At 39.3% G+C, this 20,767-nt stretch overlaps 1 protein-coding gene across 4 annotated transcripts in view; it reads left to right on the top strand.

The window, feature by feature from the left end:
- Nucleotides 1-20,767, top strand: part of LOC121369722 (guanine nucleotide exchange factor DBS-like) — a 199,628-nt gene that overhangs the window by 38,219 nt on the left and 140,642 nt on the right. The window lies entirely within an intron of this gene.

Raw genomic sequence — 20,767 nt, 5'->3', positions numbered from 1 at the left:
ATCACCCTACATGTGTGTGTGTGTACATCTCGATCATCCAGCCCCTCAGCATAACATGTAAATCACCCTACATGTGTGTGTGTGTACATCTTGATCATCCAGCCCCTCAGTATAACATGTAAATCACCCTACATGTGTGTGTGTGTACATTTCGATCATCCAGCCCCTCAGTATAACATGTAAATCACCCTACATGTGTGTGTGTGTACATCTCGATCATCCAGCCCCTCAGTATAACATGTAAATCACCCTACATGTGTGTGTGTGTACATTTCGATCATCCAGCCCCTCAGTATAACATGTAAATCACCCTACATGTGTGTGTGTACATCTCGATCATCCAGCCCTCAGTATAACATGTAAATCACCCTACATGTGTGTGTGTACATCTCGATCATCCAGCCCCTCAGTATAACATGTAAATCACCCTACATGTGTGTGTGTGTACATCTCGATCATCCAGCCCCTCAGTATAACATGTAAATCACCCTACATGTGTGTGTGTGTACATCTCGATCATCCAGCCCCTCAGCATAACATGTAAATCACCCTACATGTGTGTGTGTACATCTCGATCATCCAGCCCCTCAGCATAACATATAAATCACCCTACATGTGTGTGTGTGTACATCTCGATCATCCAGCCCCTCAGCATAACATGTAAATCACCCTACATGTGTGTGTGTACATCTCGATCATCCAGCCCCTCAGTATAACATGTAAATCACCCTACATGTGTGTGTGTACATCTCGATCATCCAGCCCCTCAGTATAACATATAAATCACCCTACATGTGTGTGTGTGTACATCTCGATCATCCAGCCCCTCAGTATAACATGTAAATCACCCTACATGTGTGTGTGTGTACATCTCGATCATCCAGCCCCTCAGCATAACATGTAAATCACCCTACATGTGTGTGTGTACATCTCGATCATCCAGCCCCTCAGCATAACATGTAAATCACCCTACATGTGTGTGTGTGTACATCTCGATCATCCAGCCCCTCAGCATAACATGTAAATCACCCTACATGTGTGTGTGTACATCTCGATCATCCAGCCCCTCAGTATAACATGTAAATCACCCTACATGTCTGTGTGTGTACATCTCGATCATCCAGCCCCTCAGTATAACATGTAAATCACCCTACATGTGTGTGTGTGTACATCTCGATCATCCAGCCCCTCAGTATAACATGTAAATCACCCTACATGTGTGTGTGTGTACATTTCGATCATCCAGCCCCTCAGTATAACATGTAAATCACCCTACATGTGTGTGTGTGTACATCTCGATCATCCAGCCCCTCAGTATAACATGTAAATCACCCTACATGTGTGTGTGTGTACATCTCGATCATCCAGCCCCTCAGCATAACATGTAAATCACCCTACATGTGTGTGTGTACATCTCGATCATCCAGCCCCTCAGTATAACATGTAAATCACCCTACATGTGTGTGTGTACATCTCGATCATCCAGCCCCTCAGTATAACATGTAAATCACCCTACATGTGTGTGTGTGTACATCTCGATCATCCAGCCCCTCAGTATAACATGTAAATCACCCTACATGTGTGTGTGTGTACATCTCGATCATCCAGCCCCTCAGCATAACATGTAAATCACCCTACATGTGTGTGTGTACATCTCGATCATCCAGCCCCTCAGCATAACATGTAAATCACCCTACATGTGTGTGTGTGTACATCTCGATCATCCAGCCCCTCAGCATAACATGTAAATCACCCTACATGTGTGTGTGTACATCTCGATCATCCAGCCCCTCAGTATAACATGTAAATCACCCTACATGTCTGTGTGTGTACATCTCGATCATCCAGCCCCTCAGTATAACATGTAAATCACCCTACATGTGTGTGTGTGTACATCTCGATCATCCAGCCCCTCAGTATAACATGTAAATCACCCTACGTGTGTGTGTGTACATTTCGATCATCCAGCCCCTCAATATAACATGTAAATCACCCTACATGTGTGTGTGTGTGCATCTCGATCATCCAGCCCCTCAGTATAACATGTAAATCACCCTACATGTGTGTGTGTGTACATCTCGATCATCCAGCCCCTCAGCATAACATGTAAATCACCCTACATGTGTGTGTGTACATCTCGATCATCCAGCCCCTCAGCATAACATGTAAATCACCCTACATGTGTGTGTGTGTACATCTCGATCATCCAGCCCCTCAGCATAACATGTAAATCACCCTACATGTGTGTGTGTGTACATCTTGATCATCCAGCCCCTCAGTATAACATGTAAATCACCCTACATGTGTGTGTGTGTACATTTCGATCATCCAGCCCCTCAGTATAACATGTAAATCACCCTACATGTGTGTGTGTGTACATCTCGATCATCCAGCCCCTCAGCATAACATGTAAATCACCCTACATGTGTGTGTGTGTACATCTCGATCATCCAGCCCCTCAGCATAACATATAAATCACCCTACATGTGTGTGTGTACATCTCGATCATCCAGTCCCTCAGCATAACATATAAATCACCCTACATGTGTGTGTGTACATCTCGATCATCCAGCCCCTCAGCATAACATATAAATCACTCAAAATGAAAAGTGTTTTGATTTATGACACCACTAGAGCACATTGATTTATAACTCATCAACTATTGGATATGAAATGTTTGGTAGTTCTGACACATACATGTTGTCATCAGAAAAAACCTGCAACATGTTTTTATTAGAAGCAAAGGATCTTGTATTTGCACCCTCCCGGACAGGACAGCACATGCCACAGCCATTGATATTTGAGTTGTGTGGAGCTGATTGGGAAGGGAGAAAAACCCCAATCAGAGAAGGGATCCACTGAGGAGGTTTGATCCTACGACCTAAGCACCTCAGATGAGCACTCTATCAATTGAACTACAGTACGTCCCACAGGAAACACCTTTTCTCATACTATGAAATTTACTACAAGTTATTTACTTCTGAGCAGAATGATTTGTAAATTGAACACAACAATAGTGTTTTTTTTGTTATTTTCAAAACACTTTTACTTTTCTTCTTACGTCAAACCAAACATTAATTATTTACAAAATACATTTTTATAGAATGATGGGACAGACTATAGATCCCACCTCAGGGGGGCGGGATGTAGCCCAGTGGTGAAGCACTCGTTTGATGCACGGTCAGTCTTGGATCGATCCCCGTCAGTGGGCCCACTGGGATATGTTTTGCTCCAGCCAGTGCACCACGACTGGTATATCAAAGGCCGTGGTATGTGCTATTTTGTCTATGGGATGGTGCATATAAAAGATCCCTTGCTGCTAATCGAAAATAGTAGCTCATGAAGTGGCAACAGCAGGTTTCCTCTCTCAATATCTGTGTGGTTCTTATCTACATGTCTGGCACCATATAACTGTAAATAAAATGTGTTGAGTGTGTTGTTAAATAAAACACTTCCTCCTTTTTTTAATAGATCCCACCTCATGAAATAAACAAAATGACTCAACATTACTGGTAGTTAATTCGTTATGCATTCATGATTGGGGGAAAAAAAGAGAGAAGTTTTCATTAACCTGTATACAACAGCTGGCATGCTTTATGGAGACTGTCATATACGGTCTGTATGATTTAATCAAAGATAAGCTCCATGTGCAATATCATACGATGTAGTAGCTAGCTGAAGTACTCCGAATAGTCTGTTCTGTTTGGTCAATGTATATCTCATTGGCAGATTCTAGTAGCATCCATATACATTATATTAATATGTACATGATGTACATGCACATTATGTAGTTGCTTCGTCTGGAATAGAATTATTTGTGATTCCTTGAAAAGCATTGTTTATTCATAATGGGCACTCTCTTTGTAAAGCTGTTTTCTAAGTCAAAAGGTAAGAAACGTATTTCACGTTATCTTCTATTTTCATGCACGGTTGATATTCGAAGCTATGTATATACATGTACATGTAACTATAGCTATAGAGCACTTGTCTCAGGTGCAATAACTGTTGATGGCCTTGCGGATGGGGGTGGTTACATCCTTCTATCCCAACTAGTGCAATAACTGTTGATGGCCTTGCGGATGGGGGTGGTTACATCCTTCTATCCCAACTAGTGCAATAACTGTTGATGGCCTTGCGGATGGGGGTGGTTACATCCTTCTATCCCAACTAGTGCAATAACTGTTGATGGCCTTGCGGATGGGGGTGGTTACATCCTTCTATCCCAACTAGTGCCCCATAACAACTGTTGATGGCCTTGCGGATGGGGGTGGTTACATCCTTCTATCCCAACTATCCCAACTAGTGCCCCATAACAACTGTTGATGGCCTTGCGGATGGGGGTGGTTACATCCTTCTATCCCAACTAGTGCCCCAGAACAACTGTTGATGGCCTTGCGGATGGGGGTGGTTACATCCTTCTATCCCAACTAGTGCCCCATAACAACTGTTGATGGCCTTGCGGATGGGGGTGGTTACATCCTTCTATCCCAACTAGTGCCCCATAACAACTGTTGATGGCCTTGCGGATGGGGGTGGTTACATCCTTCTATCCCAACTAGTGCCCCATAACAACTGTTGATGGCCTTGCGGATGGGGGTGGTTACATCCTTCTATCCCAACTAGTGCCCCATAACAACTGTTGATGGCCTTGCGGATGGGGGTGGTTACATCCTTCTATCCCAACTAGTGCCCCATAACAACTGTTGATGGCCTTGCGGATGGGGGTGGTTACATCCTTCTATCCCAACTAGTGCCCCATGATGGCCTTGCGGATGGGGGTGGTTACAACACTTGCGGAGTGCCTTCTATCCCAACTAGTGCCCCATAACAACTGTTGATGGCCTTGCGGATGGGGGTGGTTACATCCTTCTATCCCAACTAGTGCCCCATAACAACTGTTGATGGCCTTGCGGATGGGGGTGGTTACATCCTTCTATCCCAACTAGTGCCCCATAACGACTGTTGATGGCCTTGCGGATGGGGGTGGTTACATCCTTCTATCCCAACTAGTGCCCCATAACGACTGTTGATGGCCTTGCGGATGGGGGTGGTTACATCCTTCTATCCCAACTAGTGCCCCATAACGACTGTTGATGGCCTTGCGGATGGGGGTGGTTACATCCTTCTATCCCAACTAGTGCCCCATAACGACTGTTGATGGCCTTGCGGATGGGGGTGGTTACATCCTTCTATCCCAACTAGTGCCCCATAACGACTGTTGATGGCCTTGCGGATGGGGGTGGTTACATCCTTCTATCCCAACTAGTGCCCCATAACGACTGTTGATGGCCTTGCGGATGGGGGTGGTTACATCCTTCTATCCCAACTAGTTACATCCTTCTATCCCAACTAGTGCCCCATAACGACTGTTGATGGCCTTGCGGATGGGGGTGGTTACATCCTTCTATCCCAACTAGTGCCCCATAACGACTGTTGATGGCCTTGCGGATGGGGGTGGTTACATCCTTCTATCCCAACTAGTGCCCCATAACAACTGTTGATGGCCTTGCGGATGGGGGTGGTTACATCCTTCTATCCCAACTAGTGCCCCATAACAACTGTTGATGGCCTTGCGGATGGGGGTGGTTACATCCTTCTATCCCAACTAGTGCCCCATAACAACTGTTGATGGCCTTGCGGATGGGGGTGGTTACATCCTTCTATCCCAACTAGTGCCCCATAACAACTGTTGATGGCCTTGCGGATGGGGGTGGTTACATCCTTCTATCCCAACTAGTGCCCCATAACAACTGTTGATGGCCTTGCGGATGGGGGTGGTTACATCCTTCTATCCCAACTAGTGCCCCATAACAACTGTTGATGGCCTTGCGGATGGGGGTGGTTACATCCTTCTATCCCAACTAGTGCCCCATAACAACTGTTGATGGCCTTGCGGATGGGGGTGGTTACATCCTTCTATCCCAACTAGTGCCCCATAACAACTGTTGATGGCCTTGCGGATGGGGGTGGTTACATCCTTCTATCCCAACTAGTGCCCCATAACAACTGTTGATGGCCTTGCGGATGGGGGTGGTTACATCCTTCTATCCCAACTAGTGCAATAACTGTTGATGGCCTTGCGGATGGGGGTGGTTACATCCTTCTATCCCAACTAGTGCCCCATAACAACTGTTGATGGCCTTGCGGATGGGGGTGGTTACATCCTTCTATCCCAACTAGTGCCCCATAACAACTGTTGATGGCCTTGCGGATGGGGGTGGTTACATCCTTCTATCCCAACTAGTGCCCCATAACAACTGTTGATGGCCTTGCGGATGGGGGTGGTTACATCCTTCTATCCCAACTAGTGCCCCATAACAACTGTTGATGGCCTTGCGGATGGGGGTGGTTACATCCTTCTATCCCAACTAGTGCCCCATAACAACTGTTGATGGCCTTGCGGATGGGGGTGGTTACATCCTTCTATCCCAACTAGTGCCCCATAACAACTGTTGATGGCCTTGCAGATGGGGGTGGTTACATCCTTCTATCCCAACTAGTGCCCCATAACAACTGTTGATGGCCTTGCGGATGGGGGTGGTTACATCCTTCTATCCCAACTAGTGCCCCATAACAACTGTTGATGGCCTTGCGGATGGGGGTGGTTACATCCTTCTATCCCAACTAGTGCCCCATAACAACTGTTGATGGCCTTGCGGATGGGGGTGGTTACATCCTTCTATCCCAACTAGTGCCCCATAACAACTGTTGATGGCCTTGCGGATGGGGGTGGTTACATCCTTCTATCCCAACTAGTGCCCCATAACGACTGTTGATGGCCTTGCGGATGGGGGTGGTTACATCCTTCTATCCCAACTAGTGCCCCATAACAACTGTTGATGGCCTTGCGGATGGGGGTGGTTACATCCTTCTATCCCAACTAGTGCCCCATAACAACTGTTGATGGCCTTGCGGATGGGGGTGGTTACATCCTTCTATCCCAACTAGTGCCCCAGAACAACAGGAAGGAAGGAAATGTTTTATTTAACGACGCACTCAACACATTTAATTTATGCTTATATTGCGTCAGACATATGGTTAAGGACCACACAGATATTGAGAGAGGAAACCTGCTGTCGCCACTTCATGGGCTACTTTTTTTTATTAGCAGCAAGGGATCTTTTATATGCACCATCCCATAGACAGGATAGCACATACCATGGCCTTTGATATACCAGTCATGGTGCACTGACTGGAGCGAGCCATAACAACAGCTGCATATAAAATTAGATCTCTTGTGTTACTGATGGCCATCTTTTACATGGTGGCAGTGCATTGTTGTTGTTTTTCTCTCTCAACCAAATGTCTGTTAAAATAACCAGATTTCTTCTCTTTGCAACTAATGTCCTATGACTTGCATATCAAAGGTCACAGTATGTGCATCCCTGCCTGTGCATTTAAAAGACGGCTTCCTCTTTCAAATTTGTGATGAAAATGTTGCAATATCTACTGGTATGTTGGACACCAAATACATCTGAATGACAAAACTGTAATACATGGTCAGGGCTGTATCTCTGCACAATGCAGCGTCGAATGGGTATTTGACAAAATGGTGAATGATTCCATGAATCTCTTATCTAGTAATATAATCTAGTGCCTCCTCTATAGGAGGACAGCCACTCCTTGAAATATCCTTTACTGGAAATTTCATCCATCTTACATTACCACAAAGAGGACTAGCTGCCATTACCAGACTCGTTTACTAAAACAAAACTAGCACCAGACAGAGCTCAAAAGATTCTTTGCTGCTATCTGAAAAAGAGTAGCCTATGCATGGGTGTCGACAGCAGGTTTCCTCTCATTATCTGTCATGCTGTATATATTCTATAGGTCAAATCATATTTAATGTCAATATTTTATGTATCTTCTTCATACTATATTCTACAGGTCAAATTATGTTTAATGAAGATACGATTATGTTTAATGTTGATACTTTATGTATGTTCATCATAATATACTCTACAGGCCAAATTATGTTTAATACAGATATTTTATATATCTTCATCATTTAATGTCAATATTTATGTTAATAGACATTTAATATTTCTTCATCATGCTATATTCTACAGGTCAGATTATGTTTAATACAGATATTTTATATATCTTCATCATTTAATGTCAATATTTATGTTTATAGATATTTAATACCAGTATTTCTTCATCATGCTATATTCTACAGGTCAAATTATGTTTAATACAGATATTTTATATATCTTCATCATTTAATGTCAATATTTATGTTAATAGATATTTAATGTTTCTTCATCATGCTATACTTTGTGTGTCAAATTATATTTAATGTCTATTTATGTTTAATAGATAGTTAATGTCTCTTCATCATGCTGTATTCTAAAGGCCTAATTATGTTCAATGTAGATACTTTATGTATCTTCATCATGCTATATTCTACTGCACACATCATGTTTAATGTAGATGTTGCCCTTAGGCATGGAAAGCTGGGATATTGATTTTTTTTGGCTGTCATAAAGTTTCTGAATTGCCTGACCGAACTAAACAACTGATGCCATAAAACAGTTGCCATATTATTTCATTGTTTACTCGTTTTCTGTTTACATTGTTGAGGCACTATAGATAGCGATTCATGGAACGAACCATTATTTTGCCCATTCGACTGCATTGTGCATGGAACATGGATAAAGTATTGTCGTTCAGATTGCAGAGCATGGCTGAGAATATTTATCAATGTTTCATGGTGTTTAATACCTGAACTAAGAACAATTATACACTTGTAGAGATGCAACAGCAAAGTTGTCTTTATTTACGAGTATTGCTGCTAATCGAGATTAGTAGTCCATGAAGTGGTGACAGCGGGTTTCCTCTCTCAATATTTGTGTGGTCCATAACCATATGTCTGACGCAATATAGCCATAAATAAAATGTGTTGAGTGCATCGTTAAATTAAACATTTCCTTTCTTCCTCTCTCAATATCTGTGTGGTCCATAACCATATGTCCGATGCCATATAACCATAAATAAAATGTGTTGAGTGCATCGTTAAATAAAACATTTCTTTGCAGGTATTTTATTGTAATGTTACCTTCATTCCAACCAGTGATTTAGTGTTGGGATGTCCAAATCTGTGATATAACTCATCCACCCTGCATTGTTGTGCCAGAAAGGGACTGTCATATTGACCAAAATTTAAAAAACATCTTTAGTGATTCATTGGCACATACCATCACCCTTTGTACCCCATTGATGGGCCTATTGGACTATTTGTTTTATTCCAACCAGTGCTCTACAACTAATGTAACAAAAGCCATAGTATGTACTATCCTGTCCGTAGGATTGGATATATAAAGGATCCCTTGCTGTCAATCAAGACAATTGGATTGTAGGCCTTGGAGTGGTGACAGCGGGTTTCTTATCTAATTATCTCTGTGCATGGTCCTCAGTGATATGTCTAACACCATATAATTGTAATTAAAATGTTTTGAATGCGTCATTAACTAAAACACTTCTTTAAAGTTCTTTTGCCCTTAAATATCATCTCTTAAATTGCTTTGTGCAGACATTGTGATAAAAGCTTAAACATGCTAATGCTTTTGTCAGTCAGATTTAAAAAATTAATTGTGACTATAACATTTACATGTACAAATTGTGACTATAACATTTGCATGTACAAATTGTGACTATAACATTTACATGTACAAATTGTGACTATAACATTTGCATGTACAAATTGTGACTATAACATTTACATGTACAAATTGTGACTATAACATTTACATGTACAAATTGTGACTATAACATTTACAGTCATGACCTTTCTACACATTTTATCCTGCAACCACTGTTTCTATTGACAGATTATGATGACCGATGGGAGCAAAGACATAAACGTATACTAGCAGATTATGACTTCTGACATCACTCATATGACGTCACACACATAGCTACATTACAAAATTGCTCATTTGACCTCTAGATCATCATACAATGTGGCAAAAATAACAGAAATAATAGCTTTTCCCCTTAATTTTTATTGTCTGAAGAATAAAAATAATAACTAGTTACTGATGTCAGATATCTGCTTTATCCTGTTCAGGCCGAATGAGAAATTCTGCTCTGCGGAGTCTCGTGGAATTTCCCATTTTTACCTTCACAGGATAAAGCAGATATATCTGATGTCATTGACTAGTTATTCTCTATTTATTAACATTAGATACAACATTAAACTAGATTTTCTTGCAACACTTTTTCTCTTGAATTGTGCTATAAAATCTTTGAGTGTAACAACTACAATATTGGCCTTCAAGTCTTTTCTTCACAAAGTTTTACTTTTGCCCATGTGACACCATGCAAGCACACATATGCCACCTTTGCCATATTTGCGAAAGACATTGCGGTACATATTAGTTCTTCTACACCAGAGACTTAGAGTCAGGTTGACTTGATGATCTGGTCTGTGTGTGTCTGTTGTCTGACAATCGGGACTGTGTGTGTTTTTCCACTTTGTCCGATAAACATCAACAGCAATTTGTAAATACCGTTAACACCTCTCCAGCTTTGATTGGAGAAAATATGTCTTTGAAGCGAACGTACTAAGGTAACGTTGGTGTCATGGTAATCGTGTGTAATACTCTTTATGTATTTGTGTGTAATTGAGGCTCGGTTTGATTGGGCCATTGGTAATCGCGTGTAATACTCTTTATGTATTTGTGTGTAATTGAGGCTCGGTTTGATTGGGCCATTGGTAATCGCGTATAATACTCTTTATGTATTTGTGTGTAATTGAGGCTCAGTTTGATTGGACCATTGGTAAGAGACATCTGTAATTGGTTTATTTGTTGGTTAGGGGTCCACGATTGGGTGGGGATTTGAACATACATGTGTTATAATTTATTGAGTCCATATTGAATTTTGTATACCAACAAGTATCATCATTTACATTTGGGTTTTTATTTTTTTTATTGTTGATTAATTCTCATATTTATTAGAACATATGAAGATTTCATTGCAAAATGCCGTAAATGCCACTATATACACCCAATCCTAAAAATGTTTTATTCCAAACCACTATAAACGCCATGCCAGTTTTTCTGCAATCTGCGGTATATCCTCAGACAAAACTGAATTTGAACTTGTGTTTGTCTACGTGTGAACAGTGTCTGAGTGGTGTTCGCACAATGGTTTTTAATATGGCGTTTATCATGTTTTGCCATGAAACTCTTCATATATAACATTGTGCCTGCTAGAGCAGGGTGGGGAAGCTTGGGTCAAACAATAGAATCGATATATTTTTATTGCAAAACAAAACAAAAAGCACTGTACATAATAGGTGAGATTGTTCATTACCTGTGGTTTCGTATTCCATTAGTATTTTTAAAAAAAACATTAAATGAAAAAAAAATCATAATGTTTTTGACACTTCCATGTCCAACTTTTTATCCACGTGGGTGATTTACTCCACCCTTCCCAAACTCCTTTTTTTGTGGGGAACAAGTGCTGCATTTGTGAGATGATCTCTAACATCAGTCGCTGTTTCAGGTGTAGCAGTTTGGTATTGCATGCACATGTACGGCATTTTGCATGGACCACCATTTTATTTCAACTTATTTTTATGCTTATATCCAATTAAGGTTCAAGCACGCTGTCCTGGACACACACCTCAGCTATCTGGGCTGTCTTTCCATACAGTGGGTTAGTGGTTAATGGTTAGTGAGAGAGAAGCGGGTATAGTCAACTTACACCTACTCAATGAATTGTTAAAACTCACTCTTGGTTGGAACCGGTACCGGGCTGCGAACCCTGTACCTACCAGCCGTATGTCCGATGGCTTAACCACGACACCACTGAGGCCAGTCCATGGACAATCAAACTACGTTCAATGATGTGACCATTAAGTCTTTCATTTTGTACCATAAATCTCCTTTTACTCATGCTGACAAACGATTTCACTTAGAAAGTCCGACATTTTCTTACATGTATATTTAAGCTTTTTTTTTTATCAAACTGCTAAGATTTTCGTATATAATAAAAATCATCAGTTTGTGAAATAATATGATATTCAAATTATTCATATTTAATATTCAAAATTTTTATATTGTAATATTCAAAAATATTCACAAATTTTTTCTATGATTTGTTTATAAATTGTAAAGCTTACTTATTATTCAATTTTCAAAATAGTTATTCTTTTAGTTTCCTTCTAAAACATCCACAATGAATGCTAAATGTACATAGAAATTACAACTTACAAATCAAATTATATATAAAAGTTATAAAATTATGTTTGCGGTTTCCAGTGTCGTGGACTATAATGCAGAAATTCTGTTTGTCCTTCTGTCTAATCAAGTACAAATATGAATGTATGTAGAGGCATATACCGACAGGAAGACCATCTGAATGCTGGACGTTTTCATTGTTTAATTGTATTCACCATTAAACAAAGAACACCGAACAGCTTCACAGTTTTTCCTTGTCACAAAAAGCAGCTTATTTTCTTACTCTTCCTTGTTTAAACTTTACACAGCTGTCTGAGCCGGTTTCTTTCAACTTCAGTGTACAGGATGTTAGAACAAAGAATAGGTTTTTAAATCGCTGTGTGTATGTATGCACTTACATATAATAGGCGAAACATTTCTGTTTTGTTTTTGTTTTTTCTTTTAACTTTGTTTGGTTGTGTTTCTTTTTCTTTTTCTTTTCTTGTTTCTTACCTTTTGTTTGTATAAAGCTGCAAGCCTAAACGTTAGCTTGCATATACTTGCAGTACATATATTTGTATATATCTATCATGAATTTTCAGCCCTATAGCAAGATTTCCATTTGTTCCCCCAACAAAATAATTAAACACACATCCTGCTTTTTCTTGTTTTTTAAAACACTATCTTACAGTATGAATAACAAATGTTGTAAATATAAAGCATTGTACAGATAACAACATTTGAAATGACCTTTGGTCAAATTACTTCAACTTTTGTTTGGCTATTGGATCTGTCCCGGACCACTCCTGCCGGCTATCCGGAGGAGGGGCCCGTGACAGACATGCTTGAAACCCTAGTGGTATATGAGCATGTAAATAAATATTGGAATGGAATGGCTATTGGAAGAAATATTACATTTGTATGTAAGGCAGTATTGTTTGTTTAATTGTTTTGTTTAATGACACCACTAGAGCACATTGATGATTTGATCATCGGCTGTTGGATGTCAAACATTTGGCAATTTCGACATATAGTCTTAGAGCGGAAACCTGCTACATTTTTTTCATTAGTAGCAAGGGATCTTTCATATGCACCATCCCATTGACAGGATAGCACATACCACGACCTTTGATATATACCAGTCGTGGTGCACTGGATTAAGCAAGAAATGGCCCAGTGGACCCACCAATGGGGATTGATCCCATGAAGCGAGTGCTTTACCACTGGGCTACTTCCTGTCCCCAGGCAATATTGAGATACATTGTACTACAAAACATTATGATGTCCAGAAATGCTTTGGGTTATAAAAATATTGATATTGTAAGAAAATTAAATAGACTTGTTATTTTATTTACCAAAAACCCCACCTTGTTGGATCCATTCAGCTGATTGGGTTTGGTCTCATTCCAACCAGTGGTTCAGACGCCATATAACCATAAATAAAATGTGTTGAGTGCGTCATTAAATAAAACATTTCCTTCCAACCAGTGCACCACAACTGGGACCGCATGCTTATAAAACTTTCTAGATTCCAGACTCAATCTCAAATGATATCACATGTATGCAATTTGTATGGCGTTGCCATGCCGTTACTGTCTCAGACTCTATTAGAGTCGCAAGTCTATAGACTCTAATACTTTTATAAGCTCTAGGCCTGGTCAAAGACCATGGCATGTGCTGTCTGTGAAAAAGTGTATATAAAAGATCCCTTGCTGTATTTGGAAAAAATATAGCGGGTTTCTTCTGATCATGTCAGAATTACAAAATTTTTGACATCCAATAGCCGATGATTATTTAATCAATGTGCTCTAGTGGTGTTGTTAAATAAACCAAACTTTAACCAAAAACCTTCAAAATAGCTACAGACTCAAGAAAATCTTTGTTTCTTTCAGTATATTTTCCTATAAATTTCACTCGGCACACTGTACACCCTACACTAAAGTTCCTGCAAATACCCCTGTAAGCTATATACAAATACCCCTGTAAGCTATATACAAATACCCCTGTAAGCTATATACAAATACCCCTGTAAGCTATATACAAATACCCCTGTAAGCTATATACAAATACCCCTGTAAGCTATATACAAATACCCCTGTAAGCTATATACAAATACCCCTGTAAGCTATATACAAATTCCAGGCTGGAGATGATATTCACATTTGACTGGAGCACCTACAAGTCCTATAACCATAATGGTTTAACCACAGTACTATAAAATAGTACTGTATGATGTAATATCTGTATAATGCATACCTTGCATAATGGTTTAACCACAGTACTATAAAATAGTACTATAAAATAGTACTGTATGATGTAATATCTGTATAATGCATACCTTGCATAATGGTTTAACCACAGTACTATAAAATAGTACTGTATGATGTAATATCTGTATAATGCATACCTTGCGTAATGGTTTAACCACAGTACTATAAAATAGTACTGTATGATGTAATATCTGTATAATGCATACCTTGCATAATGGTTTAACCACAGTACTATAAAATAGTACTATAAAATAGTACTGTATGATGTAATATCTGTATAATGCATACCTTGCATAATGGATTAACCACAGTACTATCAAATAGTACTATAAAATAGTACTGTATGATGTAATATCTGTATAATGCATACCTTGCATAATGGTTTAACCACAGTACTATAAAATAGTACTATAAAATAGTACTGTATGATGTAATATCTGTATAATGCATACCTTGCATAATGGTTTAACCACAGTACTATAAAATAGTACTATAAAATAGTACTGTATGATGTAATATCTGTATAATGCATACCTTGCATAATGGTTTAACCACAGTACTATAAAATAGTACTGTATGATGTAATATCTGTATAATGCCTACCTTGCATAATGGTTTAACCACAGTACTATAAAATAGTACTATAAAATAGTACTGTATGATGTAATATCTGTATAATGCATACCTTGCATAATGGTTTAACCACAGTACTATAAAATAGTACTATAAAATAGTACTGTATGATGTAATATCTGTATAATGCATACCTTGCATAATGGTTTAACCACAGTACTATAAAATAGTACTGTATGATGTAATATCTGTATAATGCATACCTTGCATAATGGTTTAACCACAGTACTATAAAATAGTACTGTATGATGTAATTACTGTATAATGCATACCTTGCATAATGGTTTAACCACAGTACTATAAAATAGTACTGTATGATGTAATTACTGTATAATGCATACCTTGCATAATGGTTTAACCACAGTACTATAAAATAGTACTGTATGATGTAATATCTGTATAATGCATACCTTGCATAATGGTTTAACCACAGTACTATAAAAGGGATTTAAATCTTACTTCCTCTTTGGAGCTACATTTAGCAGTGGTAGATTACCAATAGGTCAATAAGTCTGCAGCGGTCGATCTGAGACTACATAATGTTACATATATAAAGAAAAACAATCAGGTGCATGTGTGTGTGTGAGTGTGTGGAGGTGGAGGTGTATGTGTTTATGTGTGTGTGTGTTTGTGTGTGTGTTTATGTGTGTGTGTGTGTGTGTGTTGTGTGTGGCTTTGTGTGTGTTGTGTTTGTCTGTTTGTGTTGTGTGTGTTTGTCTGTCTGTCTGTCTGTGTGTGTGTGTGTCTGTATCTGTGTGTATGTGTATGTGTGTGCGTGTGTGTGTGTGTGTGTGTGATACATGTATGTGTGTGTGTCTGTGTGTGTTTGTCTATGTGTGTGTGGTACGTGTGTGTGTGTGGTACGTGTGTGTGTGTGTGTGTGTTTAGGGTGATATCACACATTGTGAGCCATGTGGGGGATGGGGCTGTGGGTTTTGACACCCCCCCCCCCCACCTGTAAACACCCCTCTGCACATCCACCTGCCTTACACCTGTTTCTGGTACTCAGTACAAGTCTTCCAATCCATGCAGCTACAATGCTGCTGTTTAACCTGTATTAAGCAATCACCTACTTATTTAGGCCATATAGGAACAGTATGTGAAGTGGGCCAGGAAACACAAGCTGTAGTGGGGGACACAAGCTGTAGTGGGGGACACATGCTGTAGTGGGGGACACATGCTGTAGTGGGGGACACATGCTGTAGTGGGGGACACATGCTGTAGTGGGGGACACAAGCTGTAGTGGGGGACACAAGCTGTAGTGGGGGACACATGCTGTAGTGGGGGACACATGCTGTAGTGGGGGACACATGCTGTAGTGGGGGACACATGCTGTAGTGGGGGACACAAGCTGTAGTGGGGGACACAAGCTGTAGTGGGGGACACATGCTGTAGTGGGGGACACATGCTGTAGTGGGGGACACATGCTGTAGTGGGGGACACAAGCTGTAGTGGGGGACACAAGCTGTAGTGGGGGACACATGCTGTAGTGGGGGACACATGCTGTAGTGGGGGACACATGCTGTAGTGGGGGACACAAGCTGTAGTGGGGGACACATGCTGTAGTGGGGGACACAAGCACAGTTTGTTTTGTTTTATATACACTAGGGGGCAGGATGTAGCCCAGCGGTAAAGTACTCACTTGATGTGTCGTCGGTCTACGATCCCTGTCAGTGGGACCATTTATGCTATTTCTCATTCCAGTCAGCTAGGGCACTATGACGGGGATATCAAAGGCCATGGTATGTGCTGTCGTGTTTGTGGAATGGTGTATATAGTGTACTACTAATGGAAAAATGTAGCGGGTTTCCTCTCTAAGACTATATGTCAAAATTACCAAATATTTGACATGAAATAGCCGATGATTAATAAATCAATGTGTTCTAATGGTGTCATTAGACAAAACAGACTAATGCGTTTTGCTGACGATGGTAAACCATCACTAGGGTGGGTGCATTTTTGGAGTTGAGGGTCCAAGGTTTGTAGGGCATTGCAGGGGATTGCGAAGCCCTATTTCTTCACCAAAAACATGTTTTATGCTTTTCCTTTTTTAAAGGTCTCTGGTAGGTTTCACAAATGGTTTCATTTATGATTGAATCCTATCTTTGTTATGTGCTGATGACACTAGATGAGAATATTCACAAACAACATTTATCATTGAATCCTACCTTTGTTATGTGCTGATGACACTAGATGAGAATATTCACAAACAACATTTATCATTGAATCCTACCTTTGTTATGTGCTGATGACACTAGATGAGAATGTGCAGAATGTACCATGGTTTCTGACATTTAATTAGAGAATAACTAACGAGCTACAAGGAATTATGAATGATCTGTGTGTGTGTTGTGTGTGTGTGTGTCTGTATCTAAGGAGCTACAAGGAATTATGAATGATCTGTGTGTGTTGTGTGTGTGTGTGTCTGTATCTAAGGAGCTACAAGGAATTATGAATGATCTGTGTGTGTGTTGTGTGTGTGTGTGTCTGTATCTAAGGAGCTACAAGGAATTATGAATGATCTGTCCTGAGTGACTTTAAGCAAGGGTTTTACAACATTCATTCGCGAGAGGACGGGACGTAGGCCAGTGGTAAAGCACTTGCTTGATACACGGTCAGTTTAGGATCGATCCCCGTCATTGGGCCTATTGGGTTATTTCTCGCTCCAGCCAGTGCACCGCGACTGGTACATCAAAGGTCGTGGTATGTGCTATCCTGTCTGTGGGATGGTGCATATAAAAGATCCCTTGCTGCTAATCAAAAAGAGTAGCCCACGAGTGGTCCATAACCATATGTCTGATGCAATATAACCGTAAATAAAATGTGCTGGAGCAAAACCACAAATTGGGGCAAAAATTATACAGATATTCGGGCAAAATGAGCTAAACCGAGGCCTTTTTACCCTGTATTTCCATTCTACATTCAAAATTAGTTGTAATCCATGTAAAATTACTTAGTGATTCGTTTACAACCCTGTATAACTGTTTGGTAGTAATGCTAATATGGTGTATGATTAAATAATTTTTTCCAGATTTGTGCATTTTTGTTTAATTCGGGCAAAAGCCAGCCTGCCCCCACCCCCATACAAAAATGGGAGGCTGTATGCCTATGCTTAGAAACTCCAATGAAACATATATACCCCGGTAGTCAAATGTAAAGCTTTTGAAACATTAAGATCGAAACTGGATTTTCCCTGACTGCCAGCTGTTGAGGTGAGCAACAATATATAAACAGGTGTTGACATGGAGATGAGTGAGTGAGTCACCACATGGTGGATGTTGACGATGGCTGGCACCCACAGTGGCTGATCATCTGACTCTTATTGCAGGGTTATTCATCCTCCCTATTGATCACCTTCTAGCTGTCAGCTCCTAAAATAACTATGTGTAATGTTTGGGTAATTTTCTCTCTCTTTTTTACCTGCATGTTGTCATTTTTGAGAGGTAGACATGTGTATGTGTTTAAGAGTAATCTGCCCTTGAGGTTATTTATAAAGTATTGGCTAACTTGAAAAACTCTTGTATTAAGCAATTTCCAGGATAAAGCAAATAGTACATGTAGTTATTGTTTATTGTTGTTTTTGTTTGTTTTTGTTATTGTTTGTTAGTTTGTTTAGTTATTGTTTGTTCGGTTGAGTGCTCACTTGCATGGCAGGATCAAACCACCGCAGTGGATTCATTCAACTGATTGGGTTTTTTCTCGTTCCAACCAGTGCACCACAACTGGTCAAAGGCCGTGGTTGGTGCTTTCCTGTCGGTGGGAAAGTGCATATAAAAGATCCCTTGCTCTATTAGGAAAAATGTAGCGGGTTTCCTCTGATGACTATGTGTCAGAATTATCAAATGTTTGACGTCTAACAGCCGATGATTAATTAATCAAATTGCTCCAGTGGTATTTTAAACAAAACAAACTTTAACTTTATACATTATATAAATAGACCTGCATTAATTAAGCAATCACTTGTTAATAGATGGCATTAAATAAATACACCTTTATGAACTAAACAACCACTTGTTAATACATGTGTATATATGCATTGTATAAACAGAACAGTTACTATATATTAATTATGCAACATGTCACATGTTTGATAGATATATTGTATAAATAGACCTGTATTAATTAAGCAATCACTTGCTAATACATGTGTATATATGCATTGTATAAACAGAACAGTTACTATATATTAATTATGCAACATGTCACATGTTTGATAGATATATTGTATAAATAGACCTGTATTAATTAAGCAATCACTTGCTAATACATGTGTATATATGCATTGTATAAACAGAACAGTTACTATATATTAATTAAGCAACATGTCACATGTTTGATAGATATATTGTATAAATAGACCTGTATTAATTAAGCAACCACTTGTTAATACATGTGTATATATGCATTGTATAAACAGAACAGTTACTATATATTAATTATGCAACATGTCACATGTTTGATAGATATATTGTATAAATAGACCTGTATTAATTAAGAAATCACTTGTTGATGGATGTGTTGTATAAATATAGACCTGCATTAATCAAATACCTGTTTTTCAAGATGGCTAATATTGTATACACTGATCTGTATTAAGAAGCAATCAGTTTACAGTTCAGATGATATTAAACACCCACACTATTAAGTAATCACCTGTTTCTGATAGTCCGTACAATTCTTCCAATCCATGCAGCTACTTTGGTACCTATTTTTTTTCCAGGCCAGTGGAACAGTATGTGAAATGGGTGTGTGTAGGGGGGGGGGGGGGGGGGGGGGGGGGGGGGGTCGGTGTGTCACAAGCACATTGGTTTTTAGACTAGATGAGTAGAAGTAAATTTGTTTTGCCTCAATTCAGGGTGGGGTGGGGTTGGAGGCTGTTTTATGGATGCTGGTTATTCTTTCCTTTTTGTAGTTCAGCTACAAATGGAGCCTAGCATACAGGTATTACGGTAAGCTTATAGCAACCACTTCACAGTATACTGTATACCATATACTGTATGGTGGACATCTTATTTGTCTGTTTTTTCTCTAGCTAATATTATACAATTGATCCTCTTCACTGGCCCCATTGAGCTATTTCTCATTCCAGCAAGTGCTCCACAACTTAAGCTATATAACTGTAAATAAAATGTGTTGAGTGTATCTTAAATAAAACATTTCCTTTCTTCACGCTCTATACCTACCTAACAGCACAATATAATTAAACACTTTAATACACTGTTACACACTTTAATACACTGTTACACACTTTAATACACTGTTAATGCTTACATGATTTACTCATTTCTGAATGGATGACATCACTATAATAACTGAATGCATGTTAACCTTTGATAAAAAAAAACCCCCACAGAAAATGATGTCATATAGGAAATGAATCATACTAATGAGAAAAGAAACTAATTTATGTTGGGGTTTTTTTTGGTGTTTTTTTGTTACATTGGTTTGTAGTAACAATCTTTTTTTAATGGTCAGAATTTGAGCTTGAAATTTAGTATAAAATCAGTAAAATCCCTCAAAATGAAAAACAATTTTTTTATGAAAACATGATATATATAATTAGAAAAACATAAAAAAAGATATAACAGACAATCCTTATAATTGAATTTGAACCAGACTCATTAATAAAAACTCGGCCTCTGTGGTCTAGTGGTTAGCCCATCGGACAAGGTGTAAGACCACTATACCCTCTTCTCT

Source organism: Gigantopelta aegis, chromosome 1 (assembly GCF_016097555.1).
Source record: "Gigantopelta aegis isolate Gae_Host chromosome 1, Gae_host_genome, whole genome shotgun sequence".
In the NCBI taxonomy this organism is placed as follows: Eukaryota; Metazoa; Mollusca; class Gastropoda; order Neomphalida; family Peltospiridae; genus Gigantopelta; species Gigantopelta aegis.
Note: the sequence above shows the minus strand (reverse complement) of the source record. Positions and strands in the feature narration are given on the sequence as shown.